The sequence below is a fragment of the Oxyura jamaicensis genome, chromosome 13, assembly GCF_011077185.1.
Source record: "Oxyura jamaicensis isolate SHBP4307 breed ruddy duck chromosome 13, BPBGC_Ojam_1.0, whole genome shotgun sequence".
Classification (NCBI taxonomy): domain Eukaryota; kingdom Metazoa; phylum Chordata; class Aves; order Anseriformes; family Anatidae; genus Oxyura; species Oxyura jamaicensis.
Window position 1 is genome coordinate 5,232,844 of NC_048905.1, and position 26,930 is coordinate 5,259,773.

The 26,930-nt window shown below is 39.6% G+C and overlaps 1 long non-coding RNA gene across 1 annotated transcript; it reads left to right on the plus strand.

Annotated features, from left to right (window-relative positions):
- Positions 1 to 14,557: 14,557 nt before the first annotated feature.
- Positions 14,558 to 16,205, plus strand: LOC118173986. The gene is made up of 2 exons (XR_004754484.1): positions 14,558 to 14,644; positions 15,303 to 16,205. It is a non-coding gene; the product is annotated as an uncharacterized LOC118173986 (long non-coding RNA).
- Positions 16,206 to 26,930: the final 10,725 nt, after the last annotated feature.

Consider the following 26,930-nt stretch of genomic DNA (forward strand, 5'->3'; position numbering starts at 1 on the left):
TTAATTATATAAATAAAAATCAGTGCTCTCTGGTTATTTAAGCTTTGGGCTTAAATAAAAATGGGGGTGTGAAAGGCTTCTCTTGTCTGCCCCTAGGATCTACTGTGGGATGAGATGGTCTAGCCTAAAGTCATGTGCAAAGAAGCAGGTTGGGTGAAGTCCAGAAAAATGCAATTTGTTGGAGCCTTGATAACATTGGGAATACTGGATTTAGAAAACACTGTGAAACTTTACATGCAAGCTTCCTAAAGGTAATATAAAAACATAAAAAATTCAAAAGTGTAGCAAGGTTGCAAGGTTGCAAGGATAAGAAAATCAAAGCAATTCTGAGACGAATGTCTGCAGAATCATGAGCAGAAAAAAATGAGCATTAACTGTTTTCTCAGGTGGTGCGCATCAGTCCCAGGTGGGAATCTAGAAAGGGAAGGCTGGAGGGGAAGGGGAAAAAAGTTGATTATAGGCATTCATTTTACTGCAGTACTTGTTGGATGAGATGCAAGGCAATTTTGTTATATTTCAAATGGGTTCAGGCTCTGGGAGAAGGTATTGCTTACAATGAGATGATCCTTATAATTTTTCCAGAAAGAAAGCCCAACTGGTAGCTGTTAATCCTGTAATGTCAGCTATGGGAGCAATCTTACCATGGTTACAATGTGTTTTAAGGTAAATATTTTTATTTATGAAAAAATAGTAGGCAAGCTAAAACCGTAGGTAGGACTGGGAAAGAATTCAAATCGTGCTTTAAGCACAGTGCTTTCTGAGGCAGAGTTAGTTATATTTGTGTTGTGAGCTGTGGTATTTCCATTTCCCAGTGTTTATTATAACAGAATTATTCAAGAATTTAGATCAGGTCTGAACACAGATTTTTTTTGACAGAATGATTGTTTTCCCTCTCCCAACCAGGCATATCACCACTTCCCATAACGAACCCTTGGAAATAAGGCATATGTAGTGTAGCGTTTCATAACTTAATTACTTCTAAATATATTTTTTTTTTTCTGAGAAGCAGTAAGTCACCTTCTCTGGTGTTTATAACAAAGAAAGCTAATACTGAATAAGCTACTGGTCAGAGATCAGGTGATGGGGAATCTTGCATAGGGAATGTAAATGTCAGTCTAACTGATGTTCTTCGTTATACTTTGCCCCTCCAAGCTTTGTGTGTGAGGAGGCCACATCTCTGAACTGCAGCAGCAAAGAAAATTGTGCCTATTTCCACCTAGACCACAATGACCATTTGAATCTTCCTTACAACTTTTTCTGACAATGCTGTTTTGCTGCTGCTGAGATAAGGGCATTATTGTAGCAACTACTTCCTAAACGTGTGGTTCTTACCCCCATGTAACTTGTGGAAAGATTGTTCAAGTGTAATAGCAACTTCTCAGGATCCAAAGATCTACAAAGGCCACTACCTAATATTTCGGTGTTTCAGCCTGCTTAGCCATGTTTACATTTTTACTGAAGTACCTTGCATTCATATGAAGCATTGTTGTGCTTGGGCTGGCTGGGATGTCATAAGTTTCCATTCCTCACAGAGCTGCCTCGTGCCAATGTTGTGACACCAAGCACATAACGCTAAATCCTTTTATAGCCTTGTAATAATTATGGGGAGGTAGGGTGAGAAGAGAAAGGAGGCTTTACACTTCACAAATGAGGGGACAAAACTTCACCAAAATTTAACTTCCAAGGAATGACTGGCTATCATCTGTATGAGGTGTATGTGGCTAAGTTTTGGTAGTGGCTGCAGGGGGTGGCTTTTGTGAGACGAGTCCAGAAACTGCCCCATGGTAGAGAAGAGCCAGTTCCAGCTGGCTCCAAAAGGGACCTGCTGCTGCCTGGAGCAGAGCCAGTGAGTGATGCTGGCTGTGCATCTGGGAGCATATTTAAGAGAGAACTGCTGTGCAACAGCAGCGGGGGGGTGGGGAGGAGGAAGGGGAACCAGCTCTGCAGCCCCCAAGGTCAGTGCAGAAGGAAGGCAGGAGGTGCTCCAGGCACTGGAGCAGAAGTTCCCCTGCAGCCTGTGGGGTACCACAGAGGAGCAGATCTCCATGGTGCAGCCTGTGGAGGAGCCCCTGGTGGAGTAAGTGATCTGGAGGGAGCTGTCACCTGTGGGGGACCCGTGTGCTCCTGAAGGATGGACCCATATGGGAGCAGTTCTTGAAGAGCTGCAGCCTGCAGGAAGCCCACATAGGATCAGTGTGGGAGGGACCCCACGCTGAAGCAGGGGAAAGCAGTGACCGTGAAGGAGCAGCAGGGATGCAGTGTTATGGACTGACTGCAGCCTCCTCTACCCTGTGCTGCTTGAGAGGAGGAGGTAGAAGAGAGTGAATGGGAGGAAGGTGTTCTTAGCTTCTGATTAGTTTCTCACAGCTCTAGTCTGTTTGTATGTTAATGCATATAAATTATATTAATCTCCCCATGTTGAGTCCATGTTTTGCCCATGATGGTAATTAGTGAGGGATCTCCCCGTCCTTATCTCAGCCCTTGAGCCCTTTTCCATCATATTTTCTCCCCCTCTTCCTTTGAGTAGAAGGAGTGAGAGCGCAGTTGTGGTGGAGTTTAGCTGCCCAGCAGGGTGTAACCACCACATCATCCTACCTTTCTGTATGAGTGCAGGATTTATTCCTTTGACCTTTCCACTTTGCTGATGGAAATGTGCAGGTGTGGATCAGCTAGAAGGTACTTGATGCTAGAGGGATGAGCATGGCATAAGAGCCTGTATAGCACAGAGTAACACCAAGGTCACACGGTATATAGCAGGGCAGAACCTTCAATCCATGTAGTCTGAGTACCAGTCCTGTGCATTGACTGCAAAGCATCATTCTCTCAGGGAGCAAATAGGTACTGTAGTCAAATACATCCATGCGAGGCAGAAATAGATGCCTTATCATGGCTTTGTGCCCAAATTAATGTCTGTTGCTCTACCACAGAGCTAAATAGCTTTAGTACAACATCACTACTACTGTGCTGCAGTAATGCACAGCATAAACTGTTTTTACCTGCAACTAGCAAGAAATTTCATCTGATAATGTTATTCCTTATGAGAATTTTAACTTTGTTTTGATTTTGTTTTGAAACTGTCATTCTAAGCTATGTTGAACTCTTCTGTGAGAGACTAGACACATCCCAGTGCTTGTGGAGTCAAAATTTAAAAAAAAAAAAAAAAAAAGCACACCTGAAGATCATATGTATACAGGACTAAAGAAGGGATAAGAACACGGAACAGTGACATCTGATATTTGCTTGATTCTGGCATGTAGTTCACTGCTTCACAGCTTTCTGGGCCTTCCCTTATACTCATTATTAAAATCAACTAATGTTATGTACAGCAGTAAGAGAAGTAAGGTTACTTTCTCTGTTTTTTGTTGAATGTCTTCCAAAATTAGTCATCCCCTGGCATAAATCTGAAGAATCTTTTTATCTTTACATCAGCCCAGAAGTTGTTCTGCAATGCAGAGGTGTTACTTAGTTAAGCCTGTTATTTCCTGCACTGTGATAGTGTCCAAAGCATATTAAGTCAGAAAGTCCTTTTGCTTATCCCTTAGTAGGAAGGATTCCTTGTAGGGTTGCCGTGCATCCTTTAAGCCCCCTCTGGTGCCTGACTTATGAGGGCACAAGTAACAGCAGTCCAGCTGTTTTGCTTTGTGTGAAGATACTGGTGTGCCCAGAGCAACTAGTACAGTTGGAGAATATGAAAATGACTCAAAGCCAGCTTTGCATAGCCATGATTTTCTTTTGCTTAAGAGAGAACCTTTCTCTTTAACTCCTATTCTTGTGTTTTACACTTTGATAGGGTCTACAAAGGAGAGCTTGCTTTGAGTGGATATGAATTCAGTGTCAGCTTAGGTGGTTCTGAGCCCGTAGCCTTTGTTAGGCCAAATGCAGTAGGATAGGCCCACTTCGGATGTATTTTGGACCTGTTTTATAGGTTCAAAATCATCTGATGGGCTGCGTCTAAAAAGAGCTGCAAATGACACACAGTTCATCTAAATTTAACTTCACTCCTCACAAAAGAACTATCCTGAAAAGATGGTAAGAAATTGAATTAGGTTTCCCACTTTTGAAAGCTTATGAACAGCAAGCAGCCTAATGCAGTAAGCCTGATAATGAGGATGGAGTGTGGTGTTAGTGAGGCCTTGACATTAAAGGGGAAAAACAGATGATTTGGAGACAGCTCATGTTGCAAACAAATGATCTGTATTCAAAAGAAGGCATAGAGCAAGCATTAAACTTTAATGGAATAATCTCAGGAGGGAGGTTATTTTCATGCTGCTGAACATTTTTCTTATTAGCATAACACATGGTCACTTTTGCAACAAGCATAATAATGCTGTTAATCATCCAGTTGTTCTGTGTAAAGGTTAAGTCTCCTTGGAAGTGTAGTCAAATAAGCTAGTTTACTCTCTGTTTTGAAAAGCAGTTACCTTTGCAAAGAGGGCTTGAGTTCTAGGCACTACTTTGTTGCTACTGGAACCTATGCTTTAAAATATTCAGAAGAAAAAGATAATGCTAATGTTTTGTCTTCTCCATCTTTGGAGATCCCACTTCTTTATGAATTACCTGTATTTACTCATCTTAATGTGTCCCTTGTGAGACAAGTGGCATTCTTGTTCTGCATGAAATGTGTAGAGGGATTTGTTCCAAAAATCTCAGTGAGGTGCCAGATGCCTTAGTTTCTAGGAATTCTTATGTTCTGGGGTGATCAGTGGTTGCAAGCCTGGGATTCTTAAAGATGTCTACAAACTGGGACCTCTGAATGTTTTTGAGCCTCAGTGATTGCGGAGCTTGCATTGACTGGTTGCAACTTCACTAGTAGTGTTGAGGTGCATAGCTCCGGGAACAGGTCGTGGATTGTGCTGGGAGGTGAGCTAATGGGAGCATCAAGTAATGAGCAGAAAGGATCTTTGGAAGCCTTTTCCCTGTCTGTGCTGATTCAGCTGTGCTGCCACGTTCATTTTTGAGATGGGTTTGAAAGGCTTAGTATGGACTGCCATATGGATGGTTTGCATCACAGAACTGGAACGCTGCTGTTACTAAGTCCTGTAAGGAACTGGTGAGCACTGAAGCTGTAATTACTGGAGGCTGAAAATTGCTGAAGATTTGTAATATGTGCTAGCTGTTATCTGGGCCCTAGATGAAACCTCTCTAAGTTCATTGTGTATTGCAGTGAAGAATAGTCTTTGCCCACTCTATGATTCTTCTCTATTTTCTTCAGAATTTTAGAAGAATTTGATATGACAGCTAGAGGCAGTGAGTTGCTGCAGTCTATCTATGCTTTGTACTTGGTTCAGCATTTGCTTTTTATCAATTCATATGCTTGCTGTTGCAAACCGCGTGTTTGTTTTCATACAGGACTTGTGCCTAGCTCTACTTTCCTCACTCCTGCACTAGTAAATACTTTTAAATAACTATTAGAACTAAGTACAGTTCTACAAACATGGATGTATACACAATACAGACACAAACTGTATGTAATTATAAGCTTGATTTCCTGCTCATTTTCTTTATGCAAACATTGGGTTATTTTTAAAGAAACAAGTACTTTAATGGAGGTCTCAGGTTTGCAGTGAGATCATTGTTTCCTCATATTAGTGTCTGTTGTTCAAGCCTGCCATAGGCTTATTCTAAAAAAAGTATGAAAACTTACTGCAGCAGGAAGCTGGGCACTCTAGTGATAAGGACAGCAGATTAAATAGTTTCCAGGGGCTGTTGCAGATCTTGGATGAAATCAGACAGATGCGTTGAGCCTCTGATCTGTGAAATGGTTTCTACGTCCTCATCATGGAAGGATGGAATTTCCAGGACTGATCCTGCCAGGTCTTGAGTTCCTGAGCTCCTGCTGAGTTTCCTCACTCTGAAACACTTGGTCAGTCAAGGAATCACAGAATCATCTAGGTTGGAAGAGACCTCCAAGATCACCTAGTCCAACTTCTGACCTAACGCTAACAAGTACTCCACTAAACCATATCCCTAAGCTCTACATCTAAACGTCATTTAAAGACCTCCAGGGATGGTGACTCAACCACTTCCCTGGGCAGCCCATTCCAATGCCTAACAACACTTTCGGTAAAGAAGTTCTTGCTAATATCCAACCTAAACCTCCCCTGGTGCAACTTTAGCCCATTCCCCCTTGTCCTGTCACCAGGCACGTGGGAGAACAGGCCAACCCCCACCTCGCTACAGCCTCCTTTAAGGTACCTGTGGAGTGTGATAAGGTTGCCCCTGAGCTTCTTCTTCTCCAGGTTGAACAACCCCAGCTCCCTCAGCCGCTCCTCGTAAGACTTGTTCTCCAGACCCCTCACCAGCCTCGTAGCCCTTCTCTGGACTTGCTCGAGCACCTCAATGTCCTTCTTGTAGCGAGGGGTCCAAAACTAAACACCGTACTCAAGAGAGAAGCCTAGGACCTCAGTGGTCAGTAATCAGCAGGAAGCTGTGTACAGAACACACCATTCTTATTCAGTGTTTTGCAAACATTAACATGCAAGTGTTTGCTGTGAATGTAGGCCATGATTATATTTATGGATGAATTAATTTATGAATTCCCTGAAATATGGCGGCTGTATTGTATTAGGAGTTCAGTTTTTGCATGTAGAAAAGAACCCGATGATTTCAAATATGCATCAGTAGAACCTATGCTCCTAACTTTGGAGTTTACATAAATTCTATGTAGGAAGTCTATTTTCCATCCTCCCCTCAACACTAAATCAATGTTAAACTCTCAGTGTACAGGGTTGTATCCTGAAGTGGTAAAAACTGTATGGGCAAAATGTAATTTTCTAAAGAACCTTAGTATGGTAAGTTTTATCCTTTAAAGCTCTAGTATTATGACTATTTGGAGTGGTTAAATTATTTATAAGAAATTAATTTCTACTCTTTGCAGTAGAGATGCAAGGTGAGTGCACACTTAAAATGAGTTTTTACATTTATAAGTACATTTTTGTAGCTAACACTGACAGACTAAAATCTTGCCAGTAATGCAGAGTCACTTTGAGGACTTAGGACTTGAGGCCAGAAATCTGTTGTGGTATGTATAATCCACATTGAGCATGCAAGTGCAGAGTGCTTAGTGTCTAGAACAGGAAAGTCTTTTGTTTCCATGTAAAACCTCAGGCTTAAAACACTGAAAATGCTAAGTAATGTCATTGTTCAGTGTTTTCCTCAGTTATTATAGTATCTCTTTCATTGGTAGGTATGAACTGAAGCCGTTGAAAGCTACAGAACATTTTATAACAATAATTTCAATGGAGACATTCGGAACAGTGGGAGCAAATTATGAATAATAGCTAAAGGTTTCTGAAATATGAACCCTGCAGTTTGTCACTTGCAGAAGTGAAATTTATATTCACTCCATCCTTAGCTACTTGCAAACAGATTGTGATGAGCTAAATATCTTCTTAGTTTGAGACCAGGCATCTCTAGTTGTAAAGATTAGATGTTTTGTACTGTTTACAGTTAAGCTCTTTCTATGAAAGAGATGAGAAAGACTAGACCTTGGTTCCTTGCTCAGTTTACTTCTGTTACTCCTGCTCAGGCCTTGAAGAATTGTTCTTTATTGTGTCATTAAAGACTCAGTAAAAATTGAACTGAGATAAAAATAAATCTCTATAGACTATAGGGAGATGACTAACAATGCTTAGGCTTTTGATTTTTAATCAGAGACAATGCCAAACTTTTCTTGAAGTGTGCAGAGTCTGTTTTGTTACAAATGCCAGCTAGCAGAGAAAAAGGATTTAAAACATTTACCAGCAGTATCATCAAAAATCACCTACTCTATCAAGTATGTAGTCTAAAAAGTGAATGTATGTCAGCCAATCTTGACTTCAATGGTGCGTATTTTTCTGCCAATCTTTAAATGGCTCTCCTGATGGAAACAGGTGAATCTTTGCAATTTGTCTTTCCAAATTAAGATAGGCAAAGCATTTATCTAATCCTGTTTTGTTTGTGTTCTAGGACTCAGTGGGACTGCATGATTTTACAGGACTTTTTTTTAGTTTTTTGATGTATGTGCTGATCCTCCCGATCACTAATTTGTCTGATGTCAGTAGTGGAGGTAATTACAGTGTGTGTTACCTGGGTAGCCTATGGGAAACATGCTGAGCAACTCACAGCTGATTTTCATTTATATGCATATTGACCTTTTTGTAAGAAAGGAAATAACCTCGCTAGGGTTGTACTATGTATTGTAGTGATATCAGCTCAAACAAACCCAAAGGTTGCTGCCTGAGTACCTGTTTGATTACTGCAGCTACCAATCTATAAACATTAAAAAATGGATATGTGAAGGTGTTTGAAATTGGTTTTCATGGTTCAAGATGTCGGATGTAAAAAAATTGGCCTTCCATACCGGCTTTGCACAGTATTACTCAAATATATACACTTTAGCTCAATAATATTTGTTACCATTGTAATATTTTTGTAGAGTAATTACAGGTAGCAAAAAAAAAAGTTACCATCTATCCAAGATTTGAGGCTTTTCATTATTGGAACGTTTCAGTGCATTTTCCTGGATTAGAATACTAAATCCCCTTGCAGGTAAGCTCTGTATTACTATGCTATGTCATCTTAGCTCTTTATCCTCCCACTAGATAACTTCTGGACATACCTTGTTGCTAACAGGTTCTGGAAGCTATAAACAGGGGATGATTTATCTTGTAATGAAGCCAGGACAAGGGCTCTCAGTGTTTTCAATGGGGATTAGAACAATATACCATGTTTGTTCTTTTGTTCACCATTAGTCCACTAATTAGATAGTGAGTGTATCACAATTAATGTTAGTGAAGTTCTGAATTTATATGTACCAGGCATTTCTTATCACTGTTCAATTCATTTTCAGCTATTTTGAAGCTGAAAATGCTGATTACAATTTCTGTCATCTAGTGTATGTCTTTGATTAATGAACAATTCTACCTTTGTCCTGGCTCTTACATGTCAGCAGAAAATCCTGAGAACCTTTAATTCAGAACTGGACTGAGCCTATATATTTTTCTTTAATAATACTTAATATTTATACTTCACTTAGATCATAAGGTAAAATTATACAAGCTTTTTATTCACTCAAATATTGCTAACAAAATTAAGTACATTTTGGCACTTGGAAATGGTAGGCAAGTTTGTCCAAATTGCACTTTTATTGAAATAAGCCATTACTTGTATTAAAAGTATGGTTGAAATATAACAGCTCTTTTTCCAGGAATTATCTAGCGTTATCTAAATGTCTGTTATCCAATATAATGTTTTCTATGTCATGAAATGATCCCAGTTATCACAGGTGAATATTTTAATTGCCTCTAACTTAGAGGTATGGTTCAGTTTTTAAGTCAGCTGTAAAACTGCAATTAATTTCAAAGGGGTTCTGAAACAAATAAGTCAGCCTATCTGGCTGATTTATGGCTGTCTCTGGCCAGTAATACCATAGTAAAAAAGACAGCTATGTACCACTTAGAGCTAAGTTCATTTTCCCTTGGCGTTATGAATGCAAATGCATGACACAGAGTGTGTAGTGATAATCTTTGCCTGTTTATTCTACAGCAACTTCCGAGTAAAGGAAACAGAAGAAGAAGTAGGCAAACATTTATTTTAGACCACAGTGCTGAACCCAGTTGTTTGTTAAATAGTTATTATTGTTATGACTAAGGAGTAGAATCCTAAGATGGAGTGGAGAGAAATCAAGTGTTGAACTCCTGTAAGGAAGGCACTAGTTCAAACAGCTAGGGATAGAAGTTACAAAAGAAGTAGAAAGGCCAAGGGAAGGACTTGCTAAGGGAAAAATTAATGAAAAGGTGATAAAGATCTTCGGAACAAATATTTCAAACTACAATCCCTATAGATTTTAGGGAGCCTGTGAGTTAAGGGACCATAGTACTTGACAGATGCACACACCCTGTTCAGGAAAGAAACAGGCCAAAAGCTATTGAAACGTACAACTCCCCCGTAGTTATATCTCCTACAATGATACATGTGCACGTATAACTTCTCAAGGGAGTTTGGAGGTAATACGTTTGTCACTAACTCTTTCTGACTATTGGATAAATCTAGAACTGGTTTTGTATTGTGAGGTGAGTCCCTGCACCCTATTTGTAGTGCAAGTTGCCTAATTAGTAGTCAGGAGGAAAGAGTCCTGGCTGGTGCAAGGCAACAGATCAGTTTTCCAGGTCTGGTGTGTGGGTAACTTGTGGGTGAAGAATGAGCACAGATGCTATTACACCACTGTATTGATACATGTTCTTACTGCTTTCCTGACTTCCTGCACTTCTTAGCTGCAATCTAGATCACCTTGATCTGAATTAATTGTGATAAAAAGTTATTCCAGAGCATGAATGAGTCAGCAAAAGACAGGAGAGAAAGAGTTCAAGTTCATCTCTTGTATTCTTATTACTGCTGAAAAAGGGCTTTGTGTAGCTATTAGGCATGGGATTCTTACAGTACAGTAGGATTGGCCCTGCAGTGATTGAAGAGGATTGTGCTGGCAGGGACCATCCAAGACTTTGGCTAGAATTGTAATAGTTTCCTTCCATTCTCTTGAAGTATTCCCATATTTTCTGTTGTAATTTTCCTTACCAGACATGAAAGTTTAGGCAAGAGTCCTCTCAAGCTAAGTGCATTCTGTAATTCCAAGCAAGCTGATACTCTGGCTCAGTTTATCTGGTAGGTAAAAAGGATTTGTTAATGCCTACAAAACATTTGGTGATTATTAGGATGACTTAACATTATTATTAGCCTTGCTTTTCTATCAGGTTAGGGAGTGAGCTTCCCTGCAGCTCCCAATTGCAATGCTGATTTTTTTGCTGATTGGCAAAAACTGTTCTACTTCAGAAGAGTTGGCTTTAAAGCCAGTTCCCTGATGCAACCTTAATTATTTTTATGATGCAATTAATTCCTGGTACATTGCAGGACTCAGACAGCAGCAGATGATGTCCCTGTGCTCGTTCCCACACTCCCTCTGCAGTTGGCACTTTGCTTTGAGATCCTCCCCTCTGCCTCTTCTAAGGATGAGTGACACCGCGTGTCATAAGTTATCTTCTTGAGGCTCTCTTGCAACTTCTGACAAGCTTCATTCAAACTTCTAAATACAACCAGCATCTTGTGTACCTTTTGCCTAAGGCAGGCATGCTCACCCATGCTTAGGTTTCCTTCTGCTGTTTCTGCTATGCCATTTTGTGGAGATGTATAATTCTTTCCTATAGGTAACAGCCAAAATATAAGACACCGATTACATTGCTACTTCTAACCACATTCCTTGTTTTTATTAATGCTACTTAGTTTTACAAATGAAATTGCTTAAAGAATGTAAGCTACATCTCACTAGTCTCCTTATTTATTAACATTACGAAATGTGCTGAGAACTCAGTTAAATTCTGGAGGAAAAGCAATGCCCTGCTTACTTGTCTGTCTAGCCTCAATTTTGTTAAAATGATGTGACTTTCAAGAACTGCAGGAAGAACCTGCACATAGGACTACTACATTTTACAGTGTAAAATAGTTTGGTCTCAGTTGTCCTGGCCACTGATTCTATTGTCTCTGTACATACTACTGAAACCTTCAAAGGCGTTTAGTTCTTTACTATTTACTATTTTCATATAAATTCTAACAATCATACATTTGATTCTTTTTGATTGATATTGCACTTAGTTCTGGGAAATTTCTTTCATGCAGTGGCATCTTTTTAACTGAATAAACAGGAAATTGGATCATGTGAGCTGAATGTGGGATTGCCTGAACACTGGTGCATATTATTGTTATGACTTGGGAATGTGCAGCAGAGTATGTAAAGACCAGCTGGTATCACAGCTGCTAGATTTTGTTTTATATTTATGCATGACTCCTACAAATCAAGGTGAGACACATAATGAGGTGACAACATTCCAAAACTGTTTTTGTCTCTGCAGATCAATTCCTTCTAGACAACCCTCTGAGACTTATCATACCAGTACTTCAGCATTGCTTGAAAGCTTCTGACTATGATATCATGGCATTCCCAGAATATGCAGTGTATTCTTGAACATAAATACGCTGTTCATCCTCAAACATCTTCCCCTCAGATCTGTTGTGATTGAGCTGTGTTGTCTAAGAGCCAAATGGGAGATGGAACAAAGGAAATAATTATTTTTATAAATCTCTATAGAACTACTAAAGAGTCTTTTTAGCTTTTCTGTTACTCTGTGATCTTATTCATGACATTTGGAAAACAATGATAGATTATAAATTCATACATAGGTTAAACAAAACTGGAACCGTTTGGACAGACTTGACAAATCCCTTCTATGCCTCCTGCATAAGCATACACAGCTGAAAACAAAATGAGAAAATCTGAAGTTTACAACACTTGACATGGGTATGCTCATCTTTACATGGAAAATCACCTTATCTGTAGTGAATTGAAGTTGAATGTGCTCTAGTATCATAACAAGGGGTTGCTTGGCACTGCTTCTTAAAAGGTCAGAAAGTTCTTCAATGAAACAGGAGACTGGCAATGAGTTCAAGGCAGTACTTATCTCCTTTCCTGCATCATCTGAAAACACGACTAATATCTTCAGTGCTGTGGTTGAACTCAAAAGGCTTCTTTGTACAATAGTCTTCCATTGGATGCCAGCAGGAAAGCATCAGATCCTTATCTACTAGAATTCTTAGATGCAACGTTTGCCTGATGTACATGAGCTCTTTGAAAGGAAATCACCTGGCAGCATTAAAAATGTTAAGTGTATCCACTTTTCTCTATTGCTCTAATGCAGTTCCTTGCTGTAACAGAGTACGCGTTGTAACATACACAAAGGAGGACACATTTTCTACACCGAAGGCAATAATTTACAGGGTCTGGCTGGGATGGAGTGAACTTTCCCTGCAGCAGTCCATACAGTGCTGTGCTCTGCACTTGCAGGTAGAACAGCAGTGGTATCAGAACTGGCACAGCACCAAGCCCCCCTCCAATCCTCTCCAGAGCCAGCAGGCTGGGGGTGGACAAGGGTTGGGGAGGGAACATCATCAGGGCAGTTGACCTAAATCAGCCAAAGGGATATCCCATGTGATGTGGTGTCACACTCAGCGATAAAAGGTGGGGGAGAAGGGGAATTTTTTTATGAATAATATGTCCTCCCAAACTGCTATGCATATTGAGGCCCTGCTTCCTAGGATGTGGCCAAACATCGCTTGTTGAGGGCAAGTAGAGATTTTTTTTTTCTGTGCTTCTGCATGGCCTTTGTTTGCTTTTTCTCCCTCTTCCTTTTTCCCTTTAATTAAATTATCCTTATCTCAACCTGTGAGCCTTTATTCTTTCCAGAATACTCTTTCCTTCCCTTCTTTGATGGAGGAGGGGGAGCGAGAGAGTGGTTGTACTGTTTAGTGGCCCAGCAAGGTAAAACCACCACAAAGAGGAAGGATTGCATTCAACACAAGTGAATTGCCTGCATGACTTCTAGTAAAGACATCGGTATTAGGGTTCTGCTCCAGGTTCTTACAGGATTGTCACAGGATTATCTGCAAGCACCAGTTGTCTTAAGATGCATATAAACACAGACTAAACACAGGTTGTTCTAAACCACAGCTCAGAAGGGAACTGCTGATTTGGGTTGAAAAGCTGAATTCATTTGCAGATTGTCACTTCTGTGCTTACTTCAGCCTAAAGCGTGTTTAGAGCGGAGTCTTTCCTTTGAAGTGCTGAGAATAAAAATCAAATGTAGAAACTGATATATGATGATGAGAGACAGCTCTGATAACATAGTCTAAGAGCTATCATGGTAGAAGAGGTGATCCATTTTAATGAAAGGTTTCAATTTATAGAATAACAACCAAGAACTGCTCTTAAACAACTAAAGTTCAATATTTAAAAAATACAGCATTAGCTACGGTGATGTACTCAAATGCTGCAGCTCCTATTAATTTAAATGTATAGGATTAGGCTGATAATTTAGATGTGTCTGCTGTATCGATAGGCCTTTACAGGTAATGCTTAATGTGTCATGTCTGAACTTGTGAAATCTGCCCGCTAGGGTAGGTGCTAAGAACTGCAAAATCTGCTTATGAGTGTTTGAAAAATATTGCCAGGTTTTTAAATTTAAACTAAATGTTTGGAGAGCCTGGTCTAAAGGTGGCTTACTGTTAATTGGAACTACATCTTAATGCCTTGAGTGAAAAAAACAATCACGTTCAATGGGTAAAGCAATAAGCTTAAAGCAGATTTACCAGAAGCCTTATCTGGAACTTGCTGTCAGTAAGTCTACGCATTCATTTCTGAGGGTATGGAAGCATGTAACAGTGGTAAAAGTCACCTTATGTTTTTTGAAATTAGAAAGAATGGTGTGGTAAACTCTCAGGAAGCTTCCAATTATGGAGCCGTACTCTCAGAATGAATGCATGAATCAGACCAACGTATTTGACAGCTCTTGCACTTTTATAAAGGACCCAAGGCCTGGAATGGTGACCAAAATATAATTTTGTAGTCCCAAAGCTGGGAAATGGTGTGCTTATTGGTCTGGTGCACTGGGCATGAACCTACGGACAAGTTCTCTAATACTTTCATTGCAGTTTTGTTTGGCAATGACTCCATGTTTTTTTTTCTTTTCTCTGACTTTTGGATTTGATGCCAGCATCTGCCACTGACTGTTCTGTGTGGAGGACGGAGGACCTGGAATTGTTCAGGCAGCCCCTTATTGTGGTACAGAAAGCAGAGGGAGGTCTGTGGGCTGTTCTGGTTTGTCCTGAGGAAAACCTGACAGCCTCTGAGAAGAGAGTCCTCTTACAGAGAACTGCCTGGTGCCACAAGTGGGGAGCCTAGCAATAATCGAAGCTTTTAAAACTCAGTTCTGATGAGATCACTTGCAGGAAAACATACTTTTATTGGCTTCAGTGCAAGATTCATGTTAGAACCTTGTAATCTGAAGTTTAGAAATCAATAGGTATTTTGGAAGAAATAATACAGCCTTCCTTGGAGAAAACTGTATCCATATATTGGTGTTCACACTCCTACTATTTCGTGCCTAAACCAGAATGCTACAATGTTTTCTACTGTACTCTAAGGAGACTTAACACTGTGTTTACTGTATTTATAATTTTTTTTTGTTCTGGACTGTACTTCTAAACTTCTGTTCTAGATTAGCTGGTTCCTACAGCCTCAGTATTGTGTGTTGTCAGTTGGCAATGAGATGCATTTCCTGGACAGTAGCACTTTTAGCTGATAAGTAATACAGGTTGTATTTGCAAGATGTCCTAAACCACTACTGTCCAAACAACATACCCACATCGAAATCTTTATTTTAGACTGTTTAGTTAGTTGCAAACTGTAATACACTAAGTTTATGATGTTACTTTCTTAGGTCCTTGTGCTAGTGCTTGCTCTTCAGTACGGGGTTTCAGTGGTGCGGGTCAGTAAGCACATCACTGTTTCACTGGGACTGAGGACTCGTGAGGTGCCATACAAAAAATGTTCAGCTACAGATGCGCTGAAATCTAAGGCTGTAGGTAACAGTGGACTGCATGTTCAGCCATGGAGACCACTCATTCCCTGCAATTTTCAGCTAGGAAAAATCAAAGTATTTCAAAGCATGTCCAATGCAGTCTAAGGTATAATATCGATCCAAGAGGACTGCAGAGGACTTCACAAGCTGATGTACTTACTATACAGAAGATAATAGATAATATCACAATAGTAACTCTAAGTTGAAATGAAAAGGTCCTACATGATTAGCACATGGAGAAGATATCTTTTCTTCTGAAGAGATCTGAAGCAGGATAAAAAGTATAGGAGTTTCACTATGACAGCCAATTTAATTTGTAGTGGCATTCATGTTTAACAAATGATGATAGTTGGAATAATTTGATAGATTTGCATTGGTATGAATAATTCCTGTACTTGGAAAGTTTTCTTGGGATACAGTGCTTTCGCTTAAGCACACTCGGCCACTGTAGTTGTGTTGTAATAATTGAAGTAGCAAAACTGAAGATAAGTACTTGAGTGTTTCAAGCTAATTGGAAATTTCCCTTTGATTCTATTGGAAATAATTTTACTTTTTATCATTTGACCTGAGTTTTCCAATTGGAAGTCCTGGCAGCTGCAGTTACTTGCAGCCCTTGGGTTGGTTCACGTTGGGAGGCTTACACAGGCTTCAGAGGCAGAAACTGGTAAGAATTGCTGGGTTTTGACTTGCATTGGTACAGAGAAGTGGATGGTATTTCTGGGTGTTATTGGTGTACAAATAATAATACATTCTGAAATTAAATGGCTGACTTGTAGAGCTCTTAACACCAGGTTTTGGGCAAAAGGTATACTTACTGATGGAAAAAGAAATGTTGGAGTGACTTTACAGGGGGAGGTTCTTTTTGAAGTTGGTTGGTTTAAAAAAATAATAAAAAAAAATAAAAGGCAAAGATAGCCACTGGCAAAGGAAAAAAAAAAACAGTTGGTATGTTTTACTGAGCACAAGCAAGTATGTAAAGAAGTTTGAAAACTACAGTCTTGGTTTAAACAGCTCTCATGGAGAGACCGTAGGATGGGGAAAATGAAGCAGTTAGCTGCTGAAACTACAGGCTTAAAGGGGGTAGGCACACAGACTGAAGGTCTCATCTCCTCCATGGATGTACAGGAGGGAGTGTTCAGGAATACTTCAAAAGCTGTTCCAGAGCATACAGTTGATTCATAATCCTTTCTTACAAGTATTTGTACCATATCCTGTATCAGGCTTGTTCAGAATCATTCATTTCTGGGACAGAAGTTTGTCCTGTATCAGATTAAAATGGCATATTTTGTCTAGCTTCCTTACTTCAAAATATAGCAGGATCACAAAAGAGCAGGAATTCCTCTGTTTATACTTACTGATTCCTCTGTCTTGCCCTTGCAGAGTGGTATTTTTATGGCTTGATTTCTACCAAAAATGCTCTTCAAATGTACAGCCATCTGTTTTTCTGCTCAATAACCAACCGGTTTGCTAGACCTAACAACCAGTAGGCTTCCCCACACCAGTCTCACTTTCTCTGCCTTGGTAAACTTGTAATCTTGAATGGAAATTCAGTCAGAAATTCATCTGACCTGAAAGCTTTGTTATTGAATTAAGATGACCACAAACGCAAATGTCTGTAGATCCAAACTAATTTGGTTTTGTAGTGAAATATTGACATCTTAATGTATTTTCCATACCTTTTAGTGAAAGGATGGCAGACATCTGTCTGACTCAACACAGATCAGAGTCAGGTTGCTGTATAATTTATAGTAAACATATGCATTGTTCAGGTACACTCCTGACAGTATGATGCCTCAGGCTCAGTATAGATACTATAAGTCATTAATACTAAGGCAAATCCTTTGATTTGTCATTGCACAGTCACCTGTATAAATAATACAATGGGATTTTTGACTAGCTAGTGAGAAAGACCAAAGCAAATCTTTGAGTGGTGAGATATTTTATGGTTTATTTTTGCTTTGGATTTTGAAAGTCACCCGGTGATTCATGAGCTTCACCCAATGCTGAATTTTGAAAAGCACTATTACTTTTTTTGCATGTAATGGTTCCATAAACCATCAAACTTTCCTTAATCCTGTTAGGTGTAAGAGCAAGGAGTGACCTGTTGTATACTTGCATGCAGTGTTATGTATTATATAGAAAACTATCCTGTAGTTACTTCTGCTGGTCTTGTCTGGGAATGCACCTGTGCTATGCGGCAGCAGTGACAATACTGAAACAAAGAGGGCCTGAGGGCCTGCTGCATGGACGGTCTCAGAGGACGTAAGAAGGTGGAAGATGCTCTTTATTAACACTATTAAAATGCCAAACTGGGAAAACAGATGCCTTTGTGAAGCAGCTGTCTGACCAGCTCCAGGATTTAAATTCAGACTCAGAAAGCATGCAAAGGCATGAAAGGGGATTTGTAAAGGATACAGAAAATCAAATGAGAACAATTAAAAATAATAATACACACAACATAAGATAATACTACAGATGACTGATGATACTAAAAGAAGTGGGCCTGCAGAGGCTCATTCAACCACTTTAGAACCAAAAAAAGAAAACCATCTCCTTCCTGTTTTCAACCTGTCCTTTTCATCAGCGTCTAAAGCTTTCTGAGCTCTTTTCATATTGCATGAGAGAAGTTCTGCTGAGCAGTTCTGTTCTCTGGCCGTTCTTTTAGCCTACGTTGGAGCTGATTGCACAGCTGTAATAGCAGTAGGTTTTCTGTCAGTCTTCTCCTGCTGCTAGAGAGCGTGTCATTTTATTGCTTCTTTGATGAGTCTCAACAGCTTTAATTGATTTTTAAAAATAGAAGTGACAAAAATAGGATAAAAACAAACATATTCCCCATGACTGTTCCTGTATAGCATACCATAATTGACTTTCAGAGCAGCCAGCACCGATGATGATAGCAGTTCCAATAGCACATTGTGTTGGAGCCCACTTTTGCAGCATGAGCAGTTTACTAAGGGTGAGATGCTCTTTGTTATTCAGCCATAAAGAGTTTGACCTGGTGAGGGAACCAGGTTTGCAGTTGGTAAAGTCTGGAAGATCGGTTTTCATTTCTTCTTTTAACTGCTGAAACTACTACAGTCCTTACAAATCAGAGTATGTTTTAGTCTGAGGGGGCTGTGGCTGGGCTTTACATTTCTGAGTGCCCTAGCCAAAAGTGATGTAGAATCATGGCTGAGGGTTAAGATTGGTTAGCCTTTTTGCTATCAGCAAAAGAAATGGCTGATAAATGGCTTTCTAGCCTTTCTTTAGCATGGGTCACAGGGATAGTACATGCATTGTGAGAAGTGGTACTGCAGGACACTGGATTTGATGGCATGAGACACAATGGGAGCAGCACATAATGCCTATAAACAAATCTGAAAGACTGAGTTTGTCTTAATGGGAGAAGGCCAAAGAAAAACATTGGTCATGTTACTTTTAATTGTCTAGGTAAGTTGCTGTGCTTATCAATAAAACACTTAGGCACAGGAGGATGTGTTTTATTGCTTCGGTAATTGCTGCTTTGGGTGTGTTGAGGAATAACCTTGGACAAACACTTTCTCTTAGGTGATGATTAACTAGGAGAATCAGTAGAGCTTACGTTAAATTTACCAGCCTCAGAAAGCCTTGTGAATAACCAATGTGGGGTTGGAAAAGACACAAGTACTCATGAGATGAGGTGGCCTTCTGCAGAGGATACTGGACCAGGAGGTAAGAGACCCAATTGTTAAAGCAGCTTCAGGTACAAATTTCTGGTTTTGCTGGTACGCCACTTTTAAGTTTAGGTACCCCCCTTCCCACCCCCCCACCCCCAGTCATTTTTCTTAACTTCTTATATCTTTGTCTTGCCCCATAGTAAATCTAACCCGATAGACAGTCCTGCTTGAGATGTCAGCAAATAAATACTTCTAGCGTAATCCAAGAGGAATGGAGGATGATTAAAATGAATCTGTTGTGTTATGAGATGGAAATAATCTTCAGGAAAACATTGCTCACTTTCCCTGTATACTTTGGGGGTCTGGTAAAGGCTCGGAAATGTAAAACTGTGCAGAAAACTTTCCCTGTTTTTCCAAATTCCCATAATCTTTTATATAAATAAAATAATGAAGAAATCTGGGACATGCTGGGAGATGCAGGTATTATTTCTGGTCCCCAAGTTTTTTTGCTATTTTGGCTAAACCCTCTTTTGCTGGTGTAGTTCAAAATAGTGCTGATAAGCCTGTGCAACGTAGTTTATACTTCATTTCAGGCGACTTCCCTTGATTAGCTTTGAGACAGAATAAAACAACAGCAAAAGAAATCCACACGAGGAACAGCAATGTTCAGAATTCTTAACAGCTTTTCCTCAGCATGCTGCTCTGATTCACAATGTCCTTAAGCAAAAAAACTGTCTTGTTCTGATTCCTGACCCACTATAATCTAATTTAGTTGTCTTTGGTCAAGTGTGCAAAATTCAAATTATGAGGAGGAGCGCAGCTCTGAACTCAGACCGCTGTTGCTGAGCATCCTCAGAGAAACCTAGCCAAGCATCCTTCTCCCTCTTTTGCTTTAGCTCCCGCTGGGGGAAAACTATTTTGCAGATTATGCAGGAATTCAAGGAAGTAAGTAGTTACTTTCTTGTATAGATGACTTTCAAACTCTCATCAAGCAACTACATGTGCTGGAGTACCTAAAAGTGCACATGTAAACAAAGTTGCACAAAGAGAAGTGGAGGAAAATTATTCTCCAGCTGACATACCACATTACACGGCTGTGTGGAAAGGGATGCTGGTTCTCAGCCAGCTGTTTCTACTGCCTGACCAGTTTTCCAGTTTCTAGATCTAGCAGCTAGAGCAGCAGACTGATACAGGTTCTGTCACTTGCTGCTGCAAGAAACAGCACGTCAGGCAGCCTGTTGGCACCAGCGCTCTTCATCTGTCAGCTAGCAAAACACACCATCTCTTTTGGCACTTGTTTCCAAACTAGTCTGCGATTCAATGATCAGAGTTCATGGGTTTAAAAAATAACATTTAAACTTAAAAAACATAATTTTCAAGTCTAATGGAACTTAAAAATAAAAAGAAACCTTACAGATATGTAAAAATTCAATGTTATAATCAAATTATTTTATCTTATATTGTATTTTATTACAGTGTAACATAAATCTCATGAGTCTTTTTCACAGGACATCTATGACACTTCTTCAAATGGCAGTCTATTAATATGACGTTTTTGAAAAGCCATTTATAGCTTTCCATTTATTAGAGATTTGTCCTTTAGTCTCTATCAGAATCAGGCAGTTAACAAACATGTTTGTGCATGTGCACACACCTGCTAAAAATAAACTGAGAGGGGTATAAACCTATTCACAAAAGTATGGATACTGCAGTTTTCAAATAGAAAAAATATTTCTGTAGGAGTTCAGATATCTTTCTTTAGCTCAAATGAAATGTTTCAATTTCTTACTCTGAAACTAAATTGCCAAAATAAGTTGTTTCTTAAAGGAAAACAATAATGAAAGCTTAAGAGTTGGAACAACTACTTGAGGTCAATTGTTCTGGGTTGATGTAAACTTCATTTGTGCTTTTTTTTTTTTAAGCCAACTGATTGGAACATTAATGCTACATAGCTATTCCCTGCATTTAACTGAAAAATGATAACTTCAAAATTGTAGGTTACGCTGCTTTGATCGGGAAATGAGTTAACTGTTTGCTCAAAAGTTTCAGCTTCTATTTTGTGCCTAAAGGATAAAAAAAAAAAATATAGTGAAAGCAAAAGGACATCACTCAGCAAGTATGTCCTGTGCCTCCCTATCTTAATTGACTTCACTTATGTATGTCTTAATCTTTAGAGAGCAGATGATTGGAGGTGCTTTGCTTCATCATAACTTCTGCACCAAGCTAAAGACAGCTTGTCATAAAATAGCCACTCACCAAGTCAATAAAACTTATTTTGAGGCAAATAGATCCTTGGCATGCCAAAAATAAGTATGAGGTACGTACATACTATTAGATCTATTTCATAACAAAATAAAAGAAATGGAAAGAATCTTTTCAATCAATTGTCTGTGATATTTACTGCAATGTAAGGGAAGAAAATGCTTTGTCTAATCAAGGTATATACCAAGTCTGGATCAATGAATGCATCAGTGAGCTAAAGGCTGAGTGAATATCTAGTGTGTGAGGAATGAAGAGGGTGGGCTGTAGATATAGTAGTTCTCATTTTCCCTAGAATTGAAATGTTGAGGAATTTTCATTTTGAAAATGCCCTGACAGTGCCTCTGAAAGGCTCTGCGCTCTCCTTACAGCTGCAGTTGTTCTTGCAGTTGATGTTCAGTTTTTTTCATTTCTCTGATCTATTCTATTGAGCCATTGAAGCACAGCTAATGTATTAGCCTTCCTCCTCCTTCACTCAGGGACAGCTAAGCTGTCATGCATATTCTGTTGATATAAATTAAAAATGTGTGCATACTTCCATATCATTGGAGCTGGGAGGCTTAACAGCAAACATTGATTCAGCACAAATACTCCCAGTCCACAAATCTGGAGACCCCTTTGACAACCTATTGCCACTGAAGTGAAGGGAAGCATAGCTTTGTGGGTTTCTTTGTTGTTGTTTTCTCTACGTTGGTCCTCTGTAGTCATCTCTGCCAAGACTGACTTATCTATGGACAAAAGTTTTGTTCAGTATATTGTTTGCTTTCTGAAGAGTTTTGTATTTGCCAAGTAGCATCTCTGTCCTTAACTATATTTAAGCAAAATATGGTTTGCTTGATTGACAGAACAAAGGAAGAATGTGTCTAAACCCTCTCCATAGAACAACTATCCTGAAAATATGGCGCTAAGGGGAAAGTTCAGCAGGAGTTCAAAAAATACTGGCATCACCTCACCGCTAGAAGCATGCTTAACATTTCATATGTTAAACAGCTGAGTTTCTATCTACCAAGGCAGAATACACTTCTGTGTGGAATATTTATTTATTCTGTGTGGTTCTGCTTGCCCTACTGCTTTTCATTTTCTACTGACAAACATGCATGTGTTTAGGCCGGACATAATGAAAGCTAAGACATTACCAGAGTAATTACTAGAGTATTTCCTGAGCTCCCATAGCCAAAAGCTGTGATGCTGTGAGTAGTGTTTGGCTAGATTTTTATTTTTATTTTTTTTGATAGAAGCTCTGTAGTTTTCAGAAGCATGCTGTAGTAGCCTTTGCAGTTGCATTCGGCATGAATGTGTTTAAATCTATTCAAATGTCTGAAAAAGTACCTAGTCTTATCCCAGTCTAAGTTATGTTACCAGCAACATTTTAGTATGATTGGCAAGCTTACCTCAAGGAAAGTCCAGGGCTGGAATATCAAGAGTGTTGGACACTTGAACTTTGGCCAATTTCTTTGCAGGAAGCTTGCATGGCAAGTACTGAACTTGGCTTGAAAAGAGAGACCTAGGCATTGGCCTCAGCCTCTTCTGTAGGGAAAAAGCTCTGTCTGCATGAAACTTGAGTGAAATCAGTGTGTTTTTACCACAGGCAGAGGCGACTACCTTCTTGAAGTGCCTTCTGAGGCCAACAAGATACCAGGCTGCTCCTGAAAAAATCAGAATTTTTAGTTCCATTTATGTGCGCTTTGTATGTGTATGCCTGTACTTCAGACAAAAAGGTTTTGTACCCAAGCCTTGATTCTCTTAATTTCTTATATAAACATTTAAAAGTACATGCTCTTTCATAAGCACCCTTTCTTTCTCTAGACTTTTGTATAAATTAGTCAGGTCTGACAGATGGGATATTAAATAAACAGATGATCCAACTGAGCGAACAGTGTGTGGAAAATACTGGTGTGTAGCTATGTATACATTCCAGTGAAGAATGCTGCCCGAGTCCAGAGATAACTATTGTGCCATAAAAGTTCAGTAATGATGAGGAAATCTCCATGCAATGTTTCTGAGGCCCTGATTGATAATACTGACTGGAATTATAGAGTGAATGAAAATGCAGTGTGGCCATTATCTGCTTGGCAGCAATGCTAGGGACCAGTGGAGAAGATAGTATCAGGGCTGCTGCTGCTGTAGTGCTAGACTTGTACAAAGGAGATGTTGATTCTAATCTTGCTGCTGCTTTGTTCTTGCTCGTGATAGGGAAGTGAGTTAATTTGGTTGTATGTCAGCTTACCACGTTCTAAAAACAGGTAATAGTAGTACAAACTTCCTTGGCAGTCCAATGTATTTGGATTTCTGTATGTGAAACTTCACTATTAATGGTGGTATTTTTGCAAATAATGACACTGGAGGTGGCATGCTCAGAGCTCTACCCACACAGGCCACACACACTGATAGTACAGTGTCTATTCTTCATTTCAAGTAGATCAATTTTCCAAGCTACTCTTTGAAGCTATACATCCTGTTTTAGGAGCCAATAAAACTCAATTTCTTGTTTTGGTAATTACCTCTAGATTTGAGGTAATTGAGGATGTAGCTAGCAGAAACAATTGCCTGTAATTCTTAGATTTGCTTCCAAACAGATCAATAAAATCTTATTCATGGTCTATCCTGAGACAGCTGTGCCTTTGGGAGTGTAATGAAGGTGATACAGTATGTCTTGTGCCAATGTTTCTGGAACTAAGAGCACACCCAGCCACTTGTCTACTTCTATACCTGGGTGAGACCCAGTGCATTCAGCCTGTTCTCAAGCCTCTTTTCTGTGAAGGGTGCACAGGTGGTCAGGAGTTTGTGGCATGCTCCAGCCAAATCTCCAGCTTTTATTTGCACATCAGGACCTACCAGCTTCATGATTCTACTCTTTCATACCTGATTAATGTAATAGTGTATCATATCAATTTGGAGAAACTTGAGGGGAAAAAATACAGGAAGGAGTTAGAGGAGAGGTTGTTTTCAAAATTACATCCTTCCCTAAACCACAGGGAAAATGAATGACGTGGATTTTCCTTTTCAGGGTGGGAGCTTTCTATCTTCAGTGCAAAACTCCTTATTCTCTGACAGTACTCAGGATCTGTGATGGATCCCCGTCATCATCCCTTTTGTGTTTTTGGCCTTCACAGCATGATGAGTATCTGTGGCATGAACTGGGTAATATGAATGTGCTGCACTGACACCCTTGGCAGTAGGCAGCCATGGAATAGCTCTTCGCAAATCTCATGCACTGACAGAAAAATGGGGATGCTTCCTCTGTGGGAGAGGCTGTGAGAAACCAGTGCATCCAAGTTCACAGTTTGTTTGTACCTACCCTGGAGATTATTTTCAAGTGTATGCTATGTGGTTTCAAGTTAATGGATCAAACCACCTCCTAAAGTAAATAGGTTTAACTGCCTTTGATAGCAGAAACTGTACTGGTTGAACCCCTGGTTGAACTGAGTTCATGGGAGTCTTATATATCCACAGAATGCTTTCACCTCTCTCCCACCCACACTGTGATCATGAATAGCAGATTAGGAAAGAACAACTTCCTACAATGCACTTACTTTTGCATCCCTTTTGGAGATGACAATTAACTTATATAGTGCTCTTAGAATCTACATACAGAAAATTAAGCTAGTGCATGAGTTACAGTTAAATTCCTGAATACTCTGTACCTACCATTGTTCCTTGTAAGCATGCTGAAAATCCACATAAAATAATCTAGAGGATATATGCTCTATTACTTGGGGGTTGATTACATGAAAGCCTTCAAGGAAAAATCCTTTCCCCTACAATACAAAGTTCCTTTTGAGTAACCTTACTTTTTTGTGCTTTTCCAGCTTTGATCTCCTTAGACTCCTAGTCAAATATAGAAATGTGCAGTATCTGTCTATTCCATTTGTAGTCTGAAATAGCCCTTATAAAAAAAAAAAGCTTGATCAGGGATGTAACACCTTGTTTCGAATGCAAGTTCTCAGCCAGTCACTAAAGGCCATTATATTTGCCTTGAACCAGAATCAGCTGTCTTTGTGATCTCCCACACAAAACACCAGTGAGGAATTTGAGGCCCTTCATGATCATTCCCTTGCACTCACTGTGCCTTGATTCCTGCTCCAAAACAACAACTATAGCCAGCCTTCATTTTCTAACACATTGAACTTCAAGTAAACTGTGCTTTCTCTTATACTGGCCCTTGCTGTTGAGAAATCAAAACCCATCATTATCCTCCTGTCTTCAAGACTGTTCCCTGTTTGGGGCAAAGGACACTGCAGGTAGCAAGTGTCACTGCTAACCATGGACATAATGAGTGGTTTGTCTTATTTTCCTGTCCCTCCTCATCCATCTGGCTGTGTCCCAGTTTTCTTTTGCTTTGTCACTAAATATTTTTGAAAAAGAACTATCCTTGTTTCTTTGTGTTTGTGCTGCACCTAGCACAATAGGCTGTTAGGACTTCAGGAGTCACTGTATTAAAATACTAAATTCCTTTAGCAATAAGCACTACACTTTGAACAGAGCAGTTTGGTGCCTCTGAATTCCCATTCACCCATTTTGTCTATGGCAGAGGGTAATGTTTCCAGCACATCTTTGAGAATTTTTTAGGATTGTCAGCTTTGGGGACTACTTTTAGAGGGCCTTTCAACGACTGAAACTTCTGCTGGAAGCGTGGTTAACTCTCCGCTTTCCCTAAGCTCTACCTAAGCTGCTAAACTCTACCCCTCTACTGAACCTGCAGCAGCTTTTATGCAACCTTGTGGTAAAGTGACCCACTCCTATTAATGTACATTTTCTTTTCTTTTGACCCATTTTCCTGTGTAGTATACCCAAAAGTGGCAAACAGATCTCTAAGATGAAATCTGTTTCTTTGTGGTAAATCATGATGCTTTGATGTAAATTATGATAGGCTGAAAGTGCTGTCTGGGTTATGACACCGTTTCCTTTCTCCCATCTCCCACTGTGTAAGAGCTCTCAGTTTCTATAGCTTCCATGTGTCCATTATGCTGTACTTCCCCCTCCCAAGTTATTTTGCATATATATAAATGCAATTAAACATGCTGCAAAACTTTGATAGAGATATAATAATTAACAACCTGCTGATTGCTTGATTTCCCAGTTGACTTTTAATGTCTTTTCCTTTTGAACAATCACATTTCCAATTTTGAATTAGATTTCTGGGAATTAATGGCAGGCTTGGAGATGGTTTCATGAAGGAGTTATTTAGCTCTATATTTCCTCAAGTTTACCACACATTTTGTGTGGTCAGCTGAGGTTATTGAGCCAAGAAGGGTCCAGAGAAGTGGTGTTCATCTTTTCTCACCCAGGCCATGCTACTGTCGCCTTTTATTTTAATTCTCCTTTCCCATCCTCTATCCTCGTGTTCCTCTGTGCTGCTTACGTTACATTTTTGAGATCTGCGGTGTAGAGGACAGAATTTTTATTTTACACTAGAAATCTATGCACTACTCTATTTAACCATATGTTCTAACAGTGTTCAGGAAGGTAATTTATCTCTGCCTCAGCTTCCCCTATGAAACCTGGGGCTCAAGACCCACTTGCATGTGACTATGAAACTGGGAAGCCGTATTCTGTATAATAAAGACTCTGGGTGGTGTGGAGGTGATGGTGG